This window comes from Oreochromis aureus, linkage group 3 (genome assembly GCF_013358895.1).
Source record: "Oreochromis aureus strain Israel breed Guangdong linkage group 3, ZZ_aureus, whole genome shotgun sequence".
Lineage (NCBI taxonomy): Eukaryota > Metazoa > Chordata > Actinopteri > Cichliformes > Cichlidae > Oreochromis > Oreochromis aureus.
The window spans coordinates 71,437,609-71,459,463 of record NC_052944.1 but is presented as its reverse complement, the minus strand read 5'-3'; the positions used below and the strand labels follow the sequence as shown (position 1 = coordinate 71,459,463).

Sequence of the window (21,855 nt, the reverse complement as noted above, 5' to 3'; positions counted from 1 at the left end):
CCCTCGCCACGCACTTTATACACTTTTTTTCCCCACACACATGAACATTAGTCACAGTTCTCACAAGTTGATTCTCAAAGTGCAAACCTTTGTAGATTGCAAAACGTAAAAGTATTATTATGCCGTGTTTTGTCTTCGTCTGCCTGCCACTTTTGTGCGCCTTTTTCCCTCGCAGTGCAGGTGTCTATTTCTGAATGAAGGTCATAGTTATGGGTGTTTTTGTGCTGTTTTATCTATTGGATGTGATGGTTATCAAAACAAAACATGATAAATTTGACAAGCGCAGGAGACACAGCACGGAGGAGATTTGTCAATCAGGCTGCAGAATGCAATGCTGTACTGTGCAAAAAAAAAAAAAAAAAAATCAGCAAAAAAGCGAGGCAGTGACGGATGAGTGGGACCACTGTGTGCTGTTTATTAATAAACAAAATATATTCCTATATGACAACATGCATGAAAGCAGAACGGTATTTGTACATCAGTGGGAAAATAGCGGTGGCTTGCTAGCTTTTGTGCGGCTTCCTCGGGTCAGTGAAAAATGTAAAAAGAGAAATGAATGAACTTACCAGGTTGCCCGATCTCTTCACATTTCTTCCTCCAAGCTCGGTCCTTTATATTCCTGTCTCGGTACACAAAGCAGCTGGTGTCGTACAGCTCCGGGTTGTTTGCTACGGCGTTGATTAGCCTTGCCTCCATTGAAGAATAAAGGGCTTTGGCTGGATCTGCCCCTTTGACAGCCACGTCACCAGGCTCCTGATTGGTTGTCGTGGCGCGATTTTACGCTGGAGTTCAGATTTTCCAACTCGAGCGGTAGAAGCGAAACACGCGTATGCACAAAATGCAACACAAAAACTCACGCGCGTTGTTTTTTTCGCGAGTCAAACGCACCAGACGCGGTACACTGACGCGCGTTTCACAGGTTTTGGCGTTTTCGCGACGCAAATATGCTTCCGAATTTTCGCCGGACGCGCAATCGCGTGTCATCGCGCTCTTTCCATTGACTTTACATGTAAACCTGACGCTCTGGCCGGCTCTATCGCGTTCAGTGTGAACACACCGTTAGAGAGGAGCGGTGCTTCAAAGGATAGTTGCAGATTTCTGTCAGAATCTGCAGATTATACAGTATAAATAAAATGTTCACGTTGTCTTCCCAACAGTTTCACTAACATCTGCACGGGATGGACACGAAGCGCTCATGTGTTCTCAATGTCTTCTCCAGCACTGATAATTGGCATGTTTTGTGTCAGTGACATAAAAGACGGATTTAATGCGACATGACCATTCAAACAGCAGTTGCTTTCTAAAACATCAGATATGTATCGGATTCAGTACCACATACGAACGTGACCCAGATCGGATTTGAAAATATCGGATTTGTGCTGTTTTTACACTGTCATACCATGATTAGATATGGGTTGCATACGGTCAAAAAAGTCGGATTTGATGCGCTTTCGCATGCAGTGTGAACGTAGCCAGAGCCTCCACATGTTCTCACTGTAATTTGCCCCTCATGAATGAATTTATGATTGCACTAATTTGAATGTTCGGGAGAAAATCAAACGCATTTTACTCACAGTACCCTACAAACGTCACTGCTGTTTAGTTTTCTGTATTCATTTATGTTGGAAGTGATAGCAGTGCTGTACGTTTGAATTTGTTTCCAAAATCCCTCATTTAGATGGAAGCTAGCGAGCTAATTTCCTGCTAATTTCTAACTCTGTTAAATGTCATAAATTCTGTTTCGTTTTCATGGATGCCTGGATGATAAACTCAATTGTTACACATGGTAGAGCAGAACGCTGATCATTTTATTACAGATGAAAGACTTTAGATAGTTTTTCAACTGTCAGTGATGCCACAGTGATCGTGTGATTTATGGACGTGCAGCGGAGTTTGAGTCCAGACACGGCTAGTGATGTCAGACTTAAAGACCGGATAAAGAGTGATATGAATATATCTATAACTTACCGGAATGAAAATGTCTGGAGCACACCAACAGATATTTGGAGATGGAAGAGAACTGGATATCAGCTCGTCTCACAGCTGCTATCCAGACTAGACACCTTCTTTTGGTAACATCCGATACATGAACTGCCTCATGTTGCTTCCAGGTGGGGAAAGAATGAAAAGATAAACCATTTTCAACCTTATTCCCTTGCCGGTCGTGCGATCTAACTTTACAACCGACCGCACAGCAAGTACGAACCATAGCTGGTGTTATCCGTGTACTTTCGCTCCTCTTTCGCTAGCGCTTTGTTTGGCCCAGAAACATGGCGCCTCAACCAAAAATCCTGGCCACGCCCCCTCTCGTGACATCACGCTCCACAACACTGTTGTGGGGGTTTTTGTATTTTGTTGTGGGGTTTTTGTCATTTGTTGTGGGGTTTTTGTCATTTGTTGTGGGGGTTTTGTATGTTGTTGTGGGGTTTTTGTATTTTGTTGTGGGTTTTTGTAATTTGTTGTGGGGTTTTTGTATTTTGTTGTGGGGGTTTTGTAATTTGTTGTGGGGTTTTTGTAATTTGTTGCGGTTTTTTAATTTGTTGCGATTTGCACTTCCCAGCCACCGTACCTAAGGCCACAAAACGGCCACGCCCCAAAAAGTGCTATAAAAATATTATATATTCATATTGTTTTCCACTTTAAATTAGTTTTTTAAAACTACTTCTCCCTGAAATATTCATATAAAGTTTTAATTATATTTCAGGGGTTTTAACCCTTTAAATCCCAGTTTCATCACATGAGCGCACTGTTTTTTTAGCTGAAAAAAAACAAAAAACTTAAATATTTTCCATAAAATACATTTGAAGTAATATTCGATTGTTATTATAATTAGGCCTTTAGATGGTCCAAAGATTGGCACCAACATTCATTTTGATCCACTTTTATTTTTTTTGCAGGAGCACATTTCAAAAAATGCACCCTTTCATGTTCCTAAGGCCACAAAACGGCCACGCCCCAAAAAGTGCTATAAAAATATTATATATTCATATTTTTTTCCACTTTAAATTAGTCAGTCTTTTAAAACTACTTCTCCCTGAAATATTCATATAAAGTTTTAATTATATTTCGGGGGTTTTAACCGAAAGCCGAAAAAAACAAAAAACCTAAATATTTTCCATAAAATACATTTGAAGCAATATTCGATTGTTATTATAATTAGGCCTTTAGATGGACCAAAGATTGGCACCAACCATTATTCTGATCAATTACTGTTTTTTTCTAGGAGCACAGTAAATGTAATATAATGGTAATCATATTTTCACTTTTTGCTTATGCTAACTGCTTATTACCACTTATTATTTACTTATTGCTTATTACCACTAAATGCGTATTACATTGTTGTGTTCATAAAATAAAAAAATATGAAAATAAAAATACAAGATCACTTTGAACCAGAAAACATTTATTTTAGAACTATGAACATATACTGTTTGGAATGGGGAAAGGTATGAGAGATATGAGATGTGAGAAAGAGTGAGAGATGGGGGGGTGTAGGGTGGGATGGGGGGGTGGGGGGGCAGTCCTGCTCAGGTGGAGCAGTTTCTGCTCAGGTGGAGCAGTTTCTGCAGATGGTCAGGCTGTGGTCCTTGCATGCGCCCTTTTCACATTTGCAGCAGGTGGTGATGACTCTTCTTCTTTTTTCTGTGCAAAATTCGTATTGCCTCCTGCCCTTCGATTTGATGGCTGCAGAGGGGCCTGCAGCAGCAGCACCCTGCGCATGTTTGATTAACTCTGCTATGAGTGAAGGCGCTCTCTCTTCGCCATCTGCGGTTTAACTAACGTTTCTCCAACCTCCTCGATATACAACCTCCTCCTGTATGATTTGCCCTGCTGCCAGGCTGGGTCAACTGCGGTCTACAAGACGTAACCGTTGTAAAGCGAGACGTCAATGATATGGTGGAAAAGGGCCAATGGCCACCGACTCGTTCGCCTCCTACACGAGTAGGTGCCAACCGCCTAAAAAAACAAACAAAAGAAAAAACATTAAACCTACGTATATTTTACACAAGAATATATGAGCAAGAATGAATAAATTCGTGTGTAACTGATGCGTAATGACATCTACCTGATCAAGTTTGTCGACACCTCCCTTGGATTTGTTATAATCCTTTATTATTTGGGGCTTTCTCTTCGGGTCATCACTTACGCCTGGAGTGCGGTGTTTTGTGCTCAATAGGAGGACATTTCTGCCGTGGCGGGGGACGTAAGACATGACCGTGTGCGTCATGGTAAAGGCGAAAATGGAGGAAAACACCTCTCTCTGCCTTGTCTGGAGCAGCTGTGGCGGAAGCTCGGGTTTGTTTTTTCTAATGGTGCCAACCAGGGTCATTTTTCTCCTGAGCAGCTCTTCTGACACAGGAAAGGAAGTGAAAAAGTTGTCACATGTGACGACTTGTCCCTGGAGCCCCTCTGTCAGTTCCAGAACAACCCGCATCCCCTGGTTGACCTCAGCGCGTTCCCCAGCAGCTTTGCCTGTGTAGAGCTGCAGTCTCCAGGCGTATGACGTCTTGATGTCGCAGACTGCCCATATTTTCAGACCGTACTTCGCTGGCTTTTTGGGCATATACTGCCTGAAACCGCACCTCCCTTTGAACGGAACAAGTTGTTCGTCCACACAAATCTCCTGGTCTGGGCAGAACATCATCTCGAGGCGGTGGGTCCACATATCCCAGATTTTACGAAATGGAGCCAGTTTGTCACCACGGCTTCTTGGTCTGGAAAGTTTGTCATCAAATCGCAGAGCCCTGCTGATTTGATGAAATCTTTTCTGGGACATGGCAGCGCGAAAAACCATCCGCCCGGATTTCTCACTCCAGAGACTGAGCGTAGATTCATTTTTGGAACGGTAAACACCGGCAAGAATCAGTAGTCCCACATAAGTGCGCAGTTCGTCTGTGTCCACATCTCTCCAGTCTGCGATTGTGCGTCTCCCTTCGAGATTGGTCATTGACGCAATATGCAGCATAATTTCATCGGTAACAAACAGTGAAAAGCTGGATTGTGGGTCACTGATGCGAGCGGTGGCATAATGAGTAGGTCCGGTGTGTCCCGTGGCTACTGGAACATAGCGGAGCGTCTCGGCGTTTGTAGGAGACCACTTTATTCCGTTTTTAGCAATCCACCCTGCTGGTGCTTCCTCCGTCTCTCCGCTCTCATTTTCAGACGACTCTGCTCCACATGAGTCGGAACCGGACTCCAACTCCTCCATTTCCTACTCCGATGAAATCTCCGCGTCATCCCCAGAATCCTCGGCGGATGACGAGGAGCTATCCTCGCACTCGGGGTCCAGGATCATTTTCAAAGCTTCCTCTGTGTTGTAGTGTTTTGCCATTGCGAAAATGACTACTCCCGCGCTACTGCTCATTCTTATAACCATGGCTTTAGTGCAGCTGCATAAACAACCTGAGCTTGCAGACAAAATAAAGTCTAATTTGGCTTTGGGTCTTAGTGTCACGTACAAACTCTGAAGCACGTAAAAACTCCATTACGCGTAAAAACTCCAAAACACGTAAAAACTCCGAAGCACGTAAAAACTCTATAACGCGCAAAAACTCCAAAACACGTAAAACTCCAAAACATGTAAAAACTCCAAAGCACGTACAAACTCCAAAACACGTACAAAACACAACAGAAGTGCTCCAGGATGCTAGGGGCAGTGTTGACCTTTTGTTACCTAGTGGCTACACAAGCCAGGAAGTACCAACGACCAGATTTGGTGTGTGGTAGTAACAGGTAAATGAACATTTTTTTGAATTATTTGAATATATATGAGTGCGGAAATCGGAATCACTACTCACACTACTACGAAATCCCATCACTACTAAGAGTATGCCTGTGAATAAAAAGTTAATCCCAGACAGCCCACAATTTTTATACCCTAAGACTAATAACACAACAGCAGTAGTGACAATGCTGTGTTACTATGGTACTAGGTACTATGACCTAATGGAAAACCTGAAAACCATGGTGAACCATGCTGAGTTGATCTGAGTAGTTAATAATAGAAAAGGGGCTTAAGAGATGGAGCCATTACCAAGACAGTGAGCTGACGTGAAATGACTTTTTTTTAACAAACTCCAAAGTAAAGAAAAGTGAACATGTACCCACTCCATCCATTGCAATATGTTTTGGGAATCAACTTCACAGAGTTCCCACACTGCTCACACTTAAGCTGCTTTTTGAAATTCATAAGCTCAAAGCTAAAAACTTTACTTAGACAGATGGTTTCTTAGGATGTGCAGTGAGACTTAAAAACAGAAACAAGAATCTGCTAAAAAAAAAAACTGCATCTACAAAGCAGAATCCACAGATATTTCACCAACTGAAATATGTGCTCCATCATGAAATAAAGAATAAGAAGCCTAGACTAGAAGCCTACTGTATATCAAACATGAATGGAACAGCCTTCCTCTCCTTCATTTCCAAACATTAACAGCCTTTTACAAAGTGGTAAATCGTTCTGCCCACAGTTAAAGGTGGATCTCTGACTTTTTTTTCACAATCCCTGAAATCCTATTTTGTGACTGATTTCTTTCTGCAGGATAGAATGAATGCAAACTTCTGCAGGTATATCAAATGTATACTATTACAGCTACAGGGAAACATTTTGTACAGATTAACTTTTTATTAATTTGTATTTATTCAGTGGTTAACTTCTGTAAACAGCAACAGGATTTCACAGCTTATATCACTCTTTAACAGCTCTGCTGAGAAATTACTATGGTGAGAATCTTTAGGTTCAAGCTGTGGTGAACTAGATTCAACAGCAGGAAGCTGCTACTGTGGTTTTACATGCAAAACTTTATGAAGTCAAAATTATTCATTGTATTAAAGGGACACTTTGACAGGCTGAAAACCTAGGGTTAAAGATCTTTAGTCTGTTAATATGTTCCATTCTGTGCCTCATATTAATAACAAATTTATCCTGTTTATAACTGGTGTGTGAGCCAAAAGCAGAGAGCAGACACATTTGAGCTGCTTTTCGATTAATTGTTCAATTACTGTACCACTAAAACACCCCTGACTTCTGGCCATACAAGCTCAACCTGTACTGACACCACAGTACTTAAAACAGAGTGCAGCTCAAAGAAAACTTGATCAAATAAATCCATTTATGTTGATCACTTGACTGGTAAAAACAGTCCTCCATCATCATGATCACAAGATGTGTTCACTTTTTGGTGGATATGGACCATCATGCTGAAAAAAAGTAAATACAGCAAGAAAAAAACAGCAAAAAATAATTTAAGTAATATAAATAAATCTCAGAAAGTTCATTCTGTTCATCTGGACGTAGCGTTTTCAGTGGAAGAAACATTTCGTCACTCATCCAACTGACGTCTTCAGCCTCAACTGACTGCAGGTTTCCCAATCTTTATAAAAGTACTTTTGAATAATGACTGAAACTAGCACCAGTGGCTAACAATGGGCCGTGAGGTCAGTTTCTTGATCATTAATAGCCAAATTGTCATGACCATTGACCAACAACAACTGATCAAAGACCATTGATAAGTGATCAATTAACTCCCCGGTCAACCAGTGTTCCTTCCCAGTTTTGACAAATGTCCAGCTGGGATAACCACATTTACTCAGGGCCTTGTTAATATGTTGTTCTTCTGCATCCCTGGCTGCTCTGTCTTTAGGGATGGTGTTTGCTCTGTGTTGTAGCGTCCTGATGACATTCAGTTTGCGCTCCATATTGCAGAGCTCTTAGCTTCAGTTAACCACAGACCACACAGTCCGGCACAAAAATAATAACGGATAACATCCAACAGCAAGCTTCAAAGACAAGTGCTCATTTATAATTAAGATTACAGATGTTAAATTTGGGATGTTAAAGGGAAATTTCAAAAATGTGTATCAATGAAATTGTGAAGCATTGTGGTAAACTAAACATATATTAATAAAATATATTCGTAATTTTGCTGTCACACCAAAAGGATTTTTAACTATTATTTTTCTTTTTGTTTTCTTTTTTTTTTTACTTCAGCCCATCCCTCGCATGCTCCATAATGTCTTCATCCATTATGCAAATCAACCATATTCACAGTCAGAAACAATCAGCATCAAACTGAAATCTAGTCAGCATGGTGGAAGATTAAGGTCAGAGAACATGTCCTCACAGTCATGAAGAGGAGAGACATTCTGAAAATGTTGCTGTATTGTAAAGTTTTACCAAAGTCCTTCTAGAAGCAAGTCTGAATACTCGTTAACTGTATTAAGAAACCATCCACGAAGTCTGAGCACCAATTTCTCTGAGTGAAATTCAACTAACAGCTATCTGTGCCTTATGGGCAGAAATCTGTGCCATCAGAAACTGAATTTGAATAAGTTAAATTTGAATTTGAATTACTCGGATTGAATCTGAATTGTAACTTGAATGAAAGCTTTTGAAAACTGAATTTGAATTAGTCTAATTTGAAATTGAATTTATGGTTTGAAAATGAATTGATTTGCTTTGAAACTGCATTTTATCCTTTAAAAATTCAGCTCTCGAATAATTTCAGTTTCACTCTCACGATTCAGTTTCAGTTCTACAATTCAATTTCAGTTCCAAAATTCAGTTTTTGGGACTTACATCCGGTTCGGTTCAAGCGCAGATTAATAGAACTACAGACTGATAGCGTTACTGACGGAATCGACAGCGTCTTGGGCTGAATTAAGACTTCAGAAGTCATTCGTCATGTCGAATGACCAGCGGATAAACTCTCAGGTTGGTAATAAATGTATTACATGTAGAACAAGCGTCATGTTAACAAATAATAGCCGTGACAGTAACCTTTATGCTTATTGTAGCTGCTAGCTAAAAAACGCTAATTTAGCGTAGTTTGCCCTAAATTCAGCTTTGACAAACAAATATGATCGACTGTTTCTAGTAGAATTCCAAAGTTGTCATCTTGTACCCTCTCAGAGCCCTGTATGCTTGCAGAGACCCCTACAGTAGGGAAACATGCAAAACACTGTCCAAACCTTTGTATTTGAGCTTTATTTATGTCTTACACAGCATCCCAACTCTTTAGCGAACTTAATAACTTTAGCTAAAGTGAATAGTTCGTCTAATTCATTAGTGCAGCATTACTGGATCACCTCTGTTTGAAGTGATATGATATACAACTATCACTGAAACAGCAAACTTTGTAAATAAACAACACTTCTCATTCTCTAAACGTTTGGCCACAGCTGTAGATTACACTATCAGTGCTTTTTCACTCTTGACAATAATTACATTTCTAAATTCTCTTTGTGCATTTACAGGTAAACAATATCTAATATTTTATCTAAATGACTGCTTTGTCTTTGAAAAGGTGAAGAGCCTGAGGCCGGTGACACTCCAGTTCTACTCTAAGTACATCCTTACGGTGGCTCACAGGACAAGGCTACATTCCTGTCCTGCCAGAAGAGAAGAGAAACTTCAGAGTCTTCATGAAGTTCAACCACACCTGTCATATGGAATATGACAGGGGTCTCAAACTCCAGTCCTCGAGGGCCGGTTTCATGCAACTTTTCCATGCCCTCGAGGACTGGAGTTTGAGACCCCTGCCGTATGGTGTTTATGCAGTTTTCTACTCCACAGTTACAGCATGTCTGACTGCCTGTTCAGCATATGCAAAAATATATGATGAGTTTAAGCATGTGATGACTAAGGCCTTCCATTATGGTGTTTGTCATCACATGTCACACACATATGGATGATCATTTGGAATAAACAAAAAAACAAAAAACTTGTTACTTCATCTTTTATCTTTATTATTATTATTGTTCTTATTTTACATTTTTCATTGTTAGGCATTAGGTTTATTTATAGTAGTCCTTTCCAACTTCTTTCCCTCTTCCATGTTACTGTGTAAGCATCTATTTGGGGTTGGGAGTGGAGCAGAAAGTAAGGAACAGAAAGTGCCATTTAAACCAGGAGAGGTTCTTATATTTCAGAAGAAGGGATTAATTAAAAAAAAATGACCTCAATGCCATATTTTATTTAGGAACCCTAGAGAGCACTTTGCAAAATAACACATTCTTATAATTTCACCCTCAGATGAGCCAAGCTATGACTGTCAGGAAGGTGATGTAGGTACAGAGCATGTGAGAGTGGTTAAGTTAATGTCTCTTGTCTAGATGAAGGCACAGGAGGGATCAATGGCACGGCGTGAGAGATTCAGTATCTTCAGTCTTCAGTGGACACTCCATTTCTGGCACAAAACACCTGTAAAAGATGGTCAATTTAGGAGGTGACCCGACAACTTAAGCCTGTCAAACAGCAATGGAGCAGTATGTTTAAAAAAACCCCAACTAATTAAGCATGCACTCAGTACCCTAAGACTTATTATGGTAGTTAAACACAGTGATAGTTGTATATCATATTATATCACTTCAAACAGAGGTGATCCAGTAATGCTGCACTAATGAATTAGACGAACTATTCACTTTAACTAAAGTTATTAAGTTAGCTAAAGAGTTGGGATGCTGTGTAAGACATAAATAAAGCTAAAATACAAAGGTTTGGACACTGTTTTGCATGTTTCCCTACTGTAGGGGTCTCTGCAAGCATACAGGGCTCTGAGAAGGTACAAGATGACAACTTTGCAATTCTACTAGAAACAGTCGATCATATTTGTTTGTCAAAGCTGAATTTAGGGCAAACTACGCTAAATTAGCGTTTTTAGCTAACAGCTACAATAAGCATAAAGGTTACTGTACAGCTATCAATTGTTAACATGACGCTGGTTCTAATACATGTAATACATTTATTACCAACCTGAGAGTTTATCCGCTGGTCATTCGACATGACGAATGACTTCTGAAGTCTTAATTCAGCCCAAGACGCTGTCGATTCCCGTCAGTAACGCTATCAGTCTGTAGTTCTATTAATCTGCGCTTGAACCGGAACCGGATGTAAGTCCCAAAAAACTGAATTTTGGAACTGAAATTGAATTGTAGAACTGAAACTGAATCGTGAGAGTGAAACTGAAATTATTCGAGAGCTGAATTTTTAAAGGATAAAATGCAGTTTCAAAGCAAATCAATTCATTTTCAAACCATAAATTCAATTTCAAATTAGACTAATTCAAATTCAGTTTTCAAAAGCTTTCATTCAAGTTACAATTCAGATTCAATCCGAGTAATTCAAATTCAAATTTAACTTATTCAAATTCAGTTTCTGATGGCACAGATTTCTGCCCATAGTGCCTGTCTGATGCCTGCATAAAGTCCATGTATTTAGCTTGAAAATCAATCAAAACTTGATTAGTAAAGTTTAGCAAAGTGAATGCTAATTGCATTCACTTTGCTAAATGCAGTTAGCCTAATTTTGGTTCTAAAAACCAACACGTTCCTACAGTGTTCCCATTTAATAAAATAAAGTTTCTTCTCCCACACAAATCTTGCAACCACGATACCTAGACCCTGAAAACAAACAAACAAAAAATTTTTACAAAAACAAGCAATATTACCTCTGCTTCCGTCGATTGGCTGTTCTTGATGGTGCTGTATTGTGATGACGCTATATATGATGTCATCAGTAACATCATCTTCTGCAGCTTTGTCCTGACCTGCTCAAATTATTCAAATTTAATTGCAGCTCTTATAATTCATGACAAAAAGTCTAAATGGAAATGTATTCACGAAAAAAAATTGCATTTTATTGCATTGTAACAATTGTTATTTGCATGTGCAGAGAATGTAAATACAAAACATCTATTCATAATAAATGTGTAGATTATATGAGAAAATAAAACCACATGTAAAATTGACAATCTGATTCTCACCTTTAGGTTTCCTACAAATATATCTTCTCACCAGCAGAACCAGCAACACCAGTAGAACCATAACTGTAGCTGAATATAAAAATAACAATGCAATGTGTGGAGGAGAGGAGAATGTAGGTAGAGATGTGGATGTAGGTGGAGGTGTGTTGGTGGTGTTGCTCCCTAAAACAAATCAAACACAGTCATTAAGTTATCGTCACTTTCTGAAAGCTGCAGAAACACAGACAGGTGAGTGTGTCACCTGTGACAGTGATCCAACATGTTCATACTGACCTTGGCTCATTGTGCAGCTCAGCAGTGAGATCAGAACTAAAGAGAAATGACACTCAGGTTGATTTGAGCTGAACATGAAGGGCAATACTACACAAACAGCTGACAGACCTAAATTTTCTCTCTTCTATATCTGATTGTTTTGACTTTGGTGCCAGTGTCAATACATTTTGAGCAACAAAGGACTGAAAAGGTGTGTAATAATTAAACAGACTAAAACAATAAAAACATAAGTGATTAAATAAATAAATAATAATGACTTAACCTAGTGTGTGTTTGGAATGTGGCAGGAACGTGTATTTAACCTTCTGAGTATTTGCATCCGTTAATTTTCTACCACTTGTGTGGTTTCTTTCAATCTTGGCAATTCTTTTGAAAATATTTCTCGCAACATGGAAGCATCATTTACCACAGTTTGAAGTGTTCGTAAGAGCAGCACTTTAAGTGATCTTTATGATTACGTGCACTAACTATACTTTAAGAATAGTCTGTCATCAGTTATCAGGAGAGCAGACAGTCAAAGTACAAGAATTCAAACAAACACAGAGATTCTACTTACAGAGCAGACACAGCACAGATGTTTCCTTCATCGTCCTTCTCACTCATTTGAGCTTTTTTTCATTTCTCTCACTGACACCAAGTAAAGCCCGCCCTCTTCCTCTGAGTCTGTGGTTTATCTATAAGTTCACTAGCTGGGCCCACGTCCTCATTTTAGGTTTGACAGCGTTTTGCAGGTAAAAGTGAATGCTTTCACATGAATTGAGCTGCAGTTTGGGGAAGGCCTCGAAGGGGACTGGCGATGGCTCCCGGGCCTGGCAGATCCCCATGCACTAAATAGAAATGAAGAAATTAAAGAATTGAGAACAAGGAGGGAAGCAGGGTGGGGCACATAAACGAGAATGAACTGCTTGCAGACCCAGGGGAACCAATATAGATGACACCTGGAAGGACTGTGTTTGGAGGCGTGGTCTCGCTCCTGAAATACTGATAGATAATCTCCAATACGAAGACTGGTGGGTGTCTCACTACATGTGATAACATTATAAAATACATATATATGTTTATATGTATATATATATATGTATATATATTTCTGTCACTGACACAGAGTAAAGCTCACCTTGTTCTTCTGAAAATGTCCTGTTCCCTTCTTAGTACAGAGACAGTGGTACAACTGATGCTCCTGGAAATAGTGGTGACTCTTCATTTCATTAATGAAACTATTCTTAAATATGTCACATTGTAATGCCCATGTATTATAAAAAAAAAAAAAAAGGAAAACATGTTATATGAGGATCAGTAAAGCACATTGTACTCAGTGAAACGTCATAGTTTATTCACAAACTTTAAAGAGAATCAAATATCCTCTATTCTCAGTGATCTGTAGTTTGGTTGATGAACAAATCCATGTCCATGTAGTGGACGTCCCCCTCAGTGAGAGAGGCAGATATGAGCTGAAACACAGGAATCAAACCAGGGACGCTGCTGTTATGGAGCTGAACTGGAACCATTCAGACACTGAGGCCCTCTGAACACATTTTAATTACAGCTGTGCAGAGACACACTGATGACTGACTGGAACACTATGATTCATATTTTACATTAACACCATCCTCACATGTTTATATATGGCCACTAGAGGGAGATGTTTGTACATGTGCAGTTCCTGGTACAGTGACAATTTTATGTTTAACTGTGCATAAAGATTGACTTCATGTAAATATGTGGTCAGGATGGTGTTGAAACAGACTCTGGAAACTGTGAGTTTTAGAACCTTCCAGATTGTAATACTTCTAATATAAAAAATAGAGAATAATTTTTCTTAAAAAACCTACTTAAACTAACACTAATGATGATAAAATAACACATATCTTGCTGTTATTTCATGATACCCTTCTATTCATTCCACATAATTTCTCTTCAGCATGTAGGTAAAATGTAGCCTAAACCTACACCTTGGTTACACTGGTTTCACGGTCTCAGTAGTAAATCTTAAAATGTTTAACACTAGATTTACTAACCCTGCGCAAATTTGCGTAAGTCCAAAGGTGTTATTCACCCCTGCTGAGATGTTCACAAGTCATCAGCTCGATTCTCCTCCTGCTTTTGTTGTGCAAACCACCCATTACACATTTGCATTTGTTCACTCAGAGTAGCTCAGATCCAAGGCAGGAGAAAAATCTGTGTTACAACCCTCAAAAATGCCTGCCGTATCTATACAAAATATCCCACACATTGACTGACCTGCAAATATGAAAGACACACATTCACAATATATGGAAACACAAGTCTGTTTAATTTATAAAAAAAATGTGTGAAAACAGAATGAAAAGTTGCTAATACAATGACATGAGTGACATGTGTGATCTCTCCAGCTTTGCATGTTCTCTCCTCTGACTGTTCATATAAAAATTGAAAAAATTAAAAAACAAAAAACATAAAAAATAAATTCTGTCCCTCAGTTCAGTTCTTTTGCCACATGGCAAAAGACGGCACTGTGTGGGTAGAGGAGGACACTGGAATGCCCAGTGCAGTAGCAAATAGTGCTTCACTGCTCAAGCTGGACCCACTGATTCTGCTAATGTTTGTCATTGCCATAGTACATATGATATTTATATAAACCCATTTAGAGTGAAGGTCATGTAAATTTACCATTCTCTATTTATTTATTTACTCCCCATCAGGAAGTGTAAGGTCCATTAAGACCGCAGAAGAGCAGCACTGGAATTTGTCAGTTCATGAACTGATGGCATTCATTTCAATTCTGTTTGTAAGAGCAATCATGTGTCCTGTTGGTGCCATTCTAGATTGCTGGTCAGAAAGATTTCTGGTGCCAGTAATCAAAGAGACAATGCCCCGAGATAGATTCATTTCAATTATGCAACACCTTCGATTTGATGACAAGGACACACGGGCAGAACGGGTGAAAACAGACAAATTTGCGGTGATCTCCGACATCTGGACAAGCTGTTTAACTGCTCTGTTATACAGCAGTAGCTCTGCTGTAACCTGTTTCACCAAAAGGTTGCAGCACACTTCAAAATGGGAATCATGTCTGTTTCAAACTTGTCTGGGCTGTTGACTCTGTGCTGGTTGAGGAAATCCACTCTGGGTCACATTTTCATAAGTTTGTTACTTATCAATAAACACTCAGCTCTCTGGGTCTACATGTTTTATGCTAAAGTAGACCTGAAAAACGTTAATTATTTTCTGAAACCCAACCTAACATGTTAAAAATTACTTTAGTTTATATTAATTACAATCAATATATAAATAAAATGGAGAGATGCAAGGATTCATATCTATGAAGCTGCTACCAGAGTTCTGTTTCTGTCATCTGCCTAAAATTAAAAGGAAAAAATAAAATGAATTATATACAATGAGTTTTTGACTCATCAGCTAATTTCTAAAGACATCAAACCTATTCACACACTCTTAGTACTAACCCCTTCTTTCCAGGTTACATTCACAGAATGTTACTGCATATCCAATTTAATGCTTATTCTTTCTTTTCTCCAGTGAAATGAGCCGTGTATTTGTTAGCCACAACTAAACTGGGTAAAGTCCAATTTTTCATATGAAACCTCAGTGAAACCCACAGAACCACACAAAGAAAACAAATTAGAAAAAAAGAGGTTTATTAATCTGACAGAGAAACCAGATCACGACTATGAGAGCAACAGAAACCATTATATTATTATTGGTGATTTTAAGTCCACATTTAAAACTCTGCTAAAAATACATCCAATTTGAAATGGCGAAATAATTGGAAAAGAAGATATAAAATATATAATACATATACTTCTTTGTAACATGTGGATGTCCTCTGGTCTGAGGTGCTGCTGGGACCAGTTAGAGACCAGCAGCTAGACGTCATTGGTTGGACTGGTGGACTACTGCTGGACTGGTAGTAAAGAGTAGATGACGTCTGGCTCTGGTTTAATGTCTGAACACAAACACACACAGTTCAAACAACAGGAAACATGATTTACAAGATTTGTAGTTCAGTCAAGACATCCAATCTCCACCTCTCTGCATCACACACAGTCCCAGTTCAGATGTTACTGGGAACCAGCTCATTTACAACTGCTTTATAAAAGGTTGATGGAATTCACACAGGTCAAACCAGAAACCCACAGATCTGTACCAAATTATCTTATAAACAGCATTAAATTACATTAAAAAGCCCTATAATCACTGTTTCCACCTTCTCCTTCTCTTTGCTGTGTTCACTGGCTGATTGAGTGGTGAGACTTGTGAGTGGACTTGTAATGGGGAGCAGTGGAAGGAGATGTGGGTGTTTAAAATTTGACCAAGTGAATTGTAAAACAGGAAATAACAGATTACCTAAAAGTGAACTTTGTGGTAGAACATGTGAGATGTAGGTGTGGAAGTATTATCTATGATGACCACAAAAGTTGTTTGTAAGAGATGTGAATGAAACCAATCAACTGCATTTTTTTAATGAATCATTTTCATTGAATGTCTAAAATACTGGGTTGTGATCTACTGAGTCAAAAATCTAGAAAATGGCAAAGACGATGACAGAGGACTGTTATTGTATCAGGAAGTGCAGGAGATTAGTAACAAGGACGTGAGGGCAATCATTAAGGCTCAGGTTTATATAAGTACCGTATTTTCACGACCATAAGGCACACTTAAAAGTCTTAGATTTTCTTCAAAAAGTACGGCGCGCCCTATAACGCAGTGCGCCCTGTGTGTTGTAATGAGGACGTAGTAGAGAACACCATGAGAACGCTAAAGGGTGAAGTGTGGGCGTTGACTTTATGCAGGACATCGTTGTTTTAACAACCCTGAAAATGGCAAAGAGACACGCTTACGAAGCACAGTTTAAACTGAAGGCCATCAGCTACGCGGAGGAACATGGAAATCGAGCAGCGGCGAGAGAATTTAAGATTAACGAATCGATGGTTCGCAAATGGAGGAAGCTAGAAAACAAGCTCCAGCAGATCAAGAAAACGCAGCTGAGTTTCCGCGGACATAAGGCGAGGTGGCCCGAGTTGGAGGAAAGACTCGAGCGGTGGATCATCGAGCAAAGAACGAGCGGGAAGCGTTTCGACTGTCACCATTCGCTAAAAGCAGTTTCACTAGCTGAAGAGATGAACATTGAACATTTCCAAGGAGGCCCGTCTTGGTGCTTTCGTTTTATGAAACGGTGCCATTTTTCCATCCGGACCAGGACTACGGTAGCGCAGCAACTTCCAGCGGATTACCGGTATAAGGAAAAGCTGGCCATCTTCCGCTCCTACTGCAGCAAACACATCGGCGACAAAAACATCCAGCCCAGCCACATCACAAACATGGACAAGGTGCCGCTCACCTTCGACATCCCGGTGAGTCACACTGTGGAGAAGAAGGGGACCAGCACGGTAGCGATACGCACAACGGGGTATGAAAAGTCTTCTTTTACTGTTGTGCTTGGCTGCCATGCTAATGGACAGAAACTGCCGCCTATGGTGATTTTTAAGCGAAAGACTTTGCCTAAAGAGAAGTTTCCAGCAGGAATCATCATTAAGGCAAATGAAAAGGGTTGGATGGATGAGGAAATGATGAAAGAGTGGCTGAGGGAGGTGTATGTAAGGAGACCAGGTGGTTTTTTCCACGCATCACCATCGCTCTTGATCTGTGACTCTATGCGTGCCCATCTCACAGCCGATGTGAAAAAACAAGTGAAGCAAATGAACTCTGAGCTTGCTGTCATTCCGGGAGGCCTGACAAAGGAACTCCAACCGCTGGACATCGGTGTGAACCGCCTGCTTCAAAGTAAGGCTGCGAGCGGCCTGGGAGCGATGGATGACCGATGGAGACCACAGTTTCACCAAGAGTGGAAGGCAGCGCCGGGCGAGTTACGCCACAATTTGCCAATGGATTGTAGATGCTTGGGCTAACATGTCTGCTGGCACTGTTGTTCGAGCTTTCGCAAAGCCGGCATCATTTCCGAGGAGCCGCACGGCACGGAAAGTGACTCTGACAGTGAAGAAAGTGAACCTGGCATGTTTGATGGAGATTTAGCGCAGCTGTTCAGTTCAGACACAGAGGATGAGGACTTCGATGGGTTTGTTTGATGATAAAAATGTGAGTACCAAACTTTGTTTTGCTCCTGCTTTATTTTTAAATACGCACACTTGTATGCTTGTGTGTTGTTGATGATGACGATTACTGGTAATAAAAATGTGAGTACCAAACTCAGTTTTGCTCCCGCTTTATTTTTAAATACGCATACGGTACTTGTATGCGCCCTATAATCCAGTGCGCCTTATGTGTGTGATAAATACAGTAATGGCACACATAACTGAGACTGCGCCTTTTAGTACAGTGCGTCTTATGGTCGTGAAAATACGGTAAGTAAATAAGTAAAATTTATTGATATAGCGCTTTTCACGGATAAAAATCACAAAGTGCTTTACAACACAAGAAATGGAAATATAAAAAACAATGTAACAGTAAATAAAAGCAATGTAAAACAATAAAAACAACATAAGAGAAAATTAATAAAATGCTTTCTCTAAATAAAAATGTCATCAGCTGTTTTTTAAAAGAATCAATGGAGTCCGTACAGCGTAGAGACAGTGGAAGAGAATTTCACAACTGTGGTGCCACTGCCTGATAGGACCGATCAGCACGAGTTTTAAAAGTGCGCGGTACCATCAGCAGTCTCTAATCGAATGACCTTAAAGCTCGAGAAGAGGAATGTGGTTTCAGCAGGTCAGATAAATATTGGGTAGCTTGACCATGTAGGGCCCTAAAGGTTAGAACTAAAATTTTAAAATGAAACCTAAAATTTACAGGTAACCAGTGAAGGGAGGCTAAAACTGGAGTTATATGAGATCTTCTCTTGGTGCCTGTTTAGAGACGTGCTGCAGCATTCTAGACAGTCTGAAGACGAATTGAGGCTGATTTGTTAAAACAAGTAAAAAGACAGTTACAGTAGTCTAAACGGGAGGAAATTAAAGCATGAATAATCATTTTAAGTTCAGGCTTTGACACCATTAGTCTGAGTTTTGAAATATTCCTTAAATGATAAAAACAGTTTCGGACCAGCTGCTTAGAATGCTGCTCGAGCGACATTGAGCTGTCAAATATGACACCGAGGTTTCTGAGGCTCGATTTTACATAAGGGTCTAAGAAGCTGATATGCTACCTAATTTCTGAGACCATGTGGTCTGGAGCAATAATAAGAGTTTCTGGTTTATCAGAGTTTAGTTGGAGGAAATTGTCATTTAACCATTGGTTGATTTCTGTCAGGCAATTACTTAAATTAGGCAATTTATAAAACTCAGAAATTTTGAAGGAACTGTATAGTTGAATGTCATCAGCATAGAGATGATATGAGATATTTTTGTAGGGCTTAATAATTTGGCCTAGGGGACTATATAAAGTAGAAAGAAATGGACCCAGGACAGATCCCTGAGGTACCCCACACGGCAAAACAGTTGATGATGTCACATGATTCATGCAAACAGAAAAAGATCTCTCAGACAAATATGACAGTAGTAATATACCTATGGCTTCCCCCCCCACTTCCCCTTTTCCCCCCACACCCCCCACTTCCCCTTTTCCCTCACCCCCTCCCCTTTCCCCCTGCGCATCCATGTGTGTGCGTGTGAGCGTGAACGTACTTTTGCCCATGCATGTGAGTTCGGGGGTCATATGAGTTTACATGTGTTTAATAGCGTTTTATTTAATGAGACCATTATGTGTTTTAATTAAACTGTTTTTAAAGGGTTGTATAGGTCTCAGAGCTCTGTTATTTAGACATAGATGATTTAATTTAGCTAGTTTAAGAGTATTTTACTTTTAGTTTAACTAGTTAGGAGTATTTTGCTTTTTTCTTTAGTCCTCTGAAACACATAGGGGCTAATAGTTTTTAAACAGAATACCACAAAAAACATGTATTCTTTTAGAAATAAACTGTGATACTTCTAAAAACCATGTATTCCCACACAGCATTTAATTCAACTAGTTTAGGGGTATTTTGCTTTTTCTTTAGCGCTTCGAACAGTCACGGGAGCAAATAGTTTTAAACAGAGCACCACAAACAACATGTATAGAAATGAACTTTGCTTGTGATACTTCTAAAAACCATGTATTCCCACACAGCATTTAATTTAACTAGTTTAGGAAGATTTCACTATTCTAATAGTTTCATAGGCTAATAGTTTTTAAACAGAGTGCCACAAACAACAGGTATCCCTTTAGAAATAAACTGTGATACTTCTAAAAACACATATCCCCACACAGTGTTTAATTTAACTAGTATAGGAGCATGCCACATTTCTTTAGCGCTCTGAAAGACACAGGGGCTAATAGTTTTAACAGAATACCACAAACATCAGATATTCCTTTAGAAATAAACAGGGATACTTCTAAAACTACATATTCTTAACTCTGCATCAGTTAGACAGAGGGGGTTACAGTTAGACTCCCAACAGTCAGCAGAAGAAGTCATAAAAAAAGAGCTGTCCTTATCAAGAGCATCCAGCACTCACACATCCCAACTATAGTTCCATAGTTTTCCATTACAAAACAGTTCCTTTATCTTATCTTATCATGTCAGAGGTCAACTGAAACCGTGTCCAACTGAACCTCCAAAGGTTTTTCACCTTTTCTTACACCCCCACACATTTATCTCTACAGGCAGACAATTACACCTCCTAGTGACCAACCGATCCTCCAAACAGTTTTCCACCTTTCTTCTTTACATCCTACCCTTTTTTTATCTTATCATGTCAGAGGCCAACTGAAACCAAGGCCACCTATATAAAAACACCCCATCAGACACACAGTATTTTCCTCAGCACTTCACAACTGCCGCAAGGTATAGTGTTTTACCTTTTTATTTTTTCGGATCCCAGACACTGTGGTGCGAGGTAGTTAGCTGTTCATAAGAGTTTAATTTAATCAAACCTCATTTTACGGATCTAAGTGGCTCCTCATCACCAGCCAATTCACCATTTTATTTAAATATCTGAATTTTCGGAATGATGATCCAAGCGGGACACAGAGGCTGCTAGTTTTAATGCACCAGTATGCAAATATAAATAAAAGCCTGACTATCCTGAGAGCCTAGCCGCAGCGACACCTTTCTTTCAGACGGTTGCCTGGATGTGCGTTGGAGCCGACTTTGCTACAGAGCGTTTCTGACCTACGGGCGCTGCTTATACAATAGAGAAAAGCAACAATACAGCGTGTTTCTCTGCTCCAAGACATCAGAGGGCCTTTCACACAGTAAGCATGTCTGTTATACCCAGCGCATAAATGTCTGTGTGTTAGCGCTGATTATTCAAAACTTGTTTAAAATGTGACACATATGTTGTCCGAAAACAAATCCTCTAAATTTGCAAAGTTACTGATTTAAAAATATATTTTCGAATTTTTAGTTCCATGTCAAACATATGATAGACTCTTGAGCATATTTATTTATATAGCTACATTCACAATGGTATAACCGTGCTAAATAAAAGATGCCCAAGCACCAATGCACTCTAATGCAAGCCTCTGAACGGTAAGTTGATAAGTACATGAAGCGTACCTCTGCCTCTGAAAACAGTTTGTATACGCACTCTGAGGGTCTGCTGAATTGTTTTTAATATGGCACTTTTTACGAACTGCAGATGATGAATTCCCCTTTATTGGAGATAGGGTCCTTTCACAGTATTGTTGTTGTAATCTTTATTTTTCTATTTTATTATTATTATTATTATATATTCCGTACGTTTTTTGTGCTCCTACTCCTTCAAAACCGTTCAACTTAGAAAAACCATTCAAACACCATTAGATTCCTCTTCTTTAGGACATGACT

General features: G+C 39.5%; 1 long non-coding RNA gene across 1 annotated transcript; it reads right to left on the bottom strand.

Annotated features, from left to right (window-relative positions):
* Positions 1-11,447: 11,447 nt before the first annotated feature.
* Positions 11,448-12,079, bottom strand: LOC120437516. The gene is made up of 3 exons (XR_005611197.1): positions 12,036-12,079; positions 11,763-11,924; positions 11,448-11,546 (listed from the first exon to the last, which is right to left on the bottom strand). It is a non-coding gene; the product is annotated as an uncharacterized LOC120437516 (long non-coding RNA).
* Between the last annotated feature and the right edge of the window lie 9,776 nt (positions 12,080-21,855).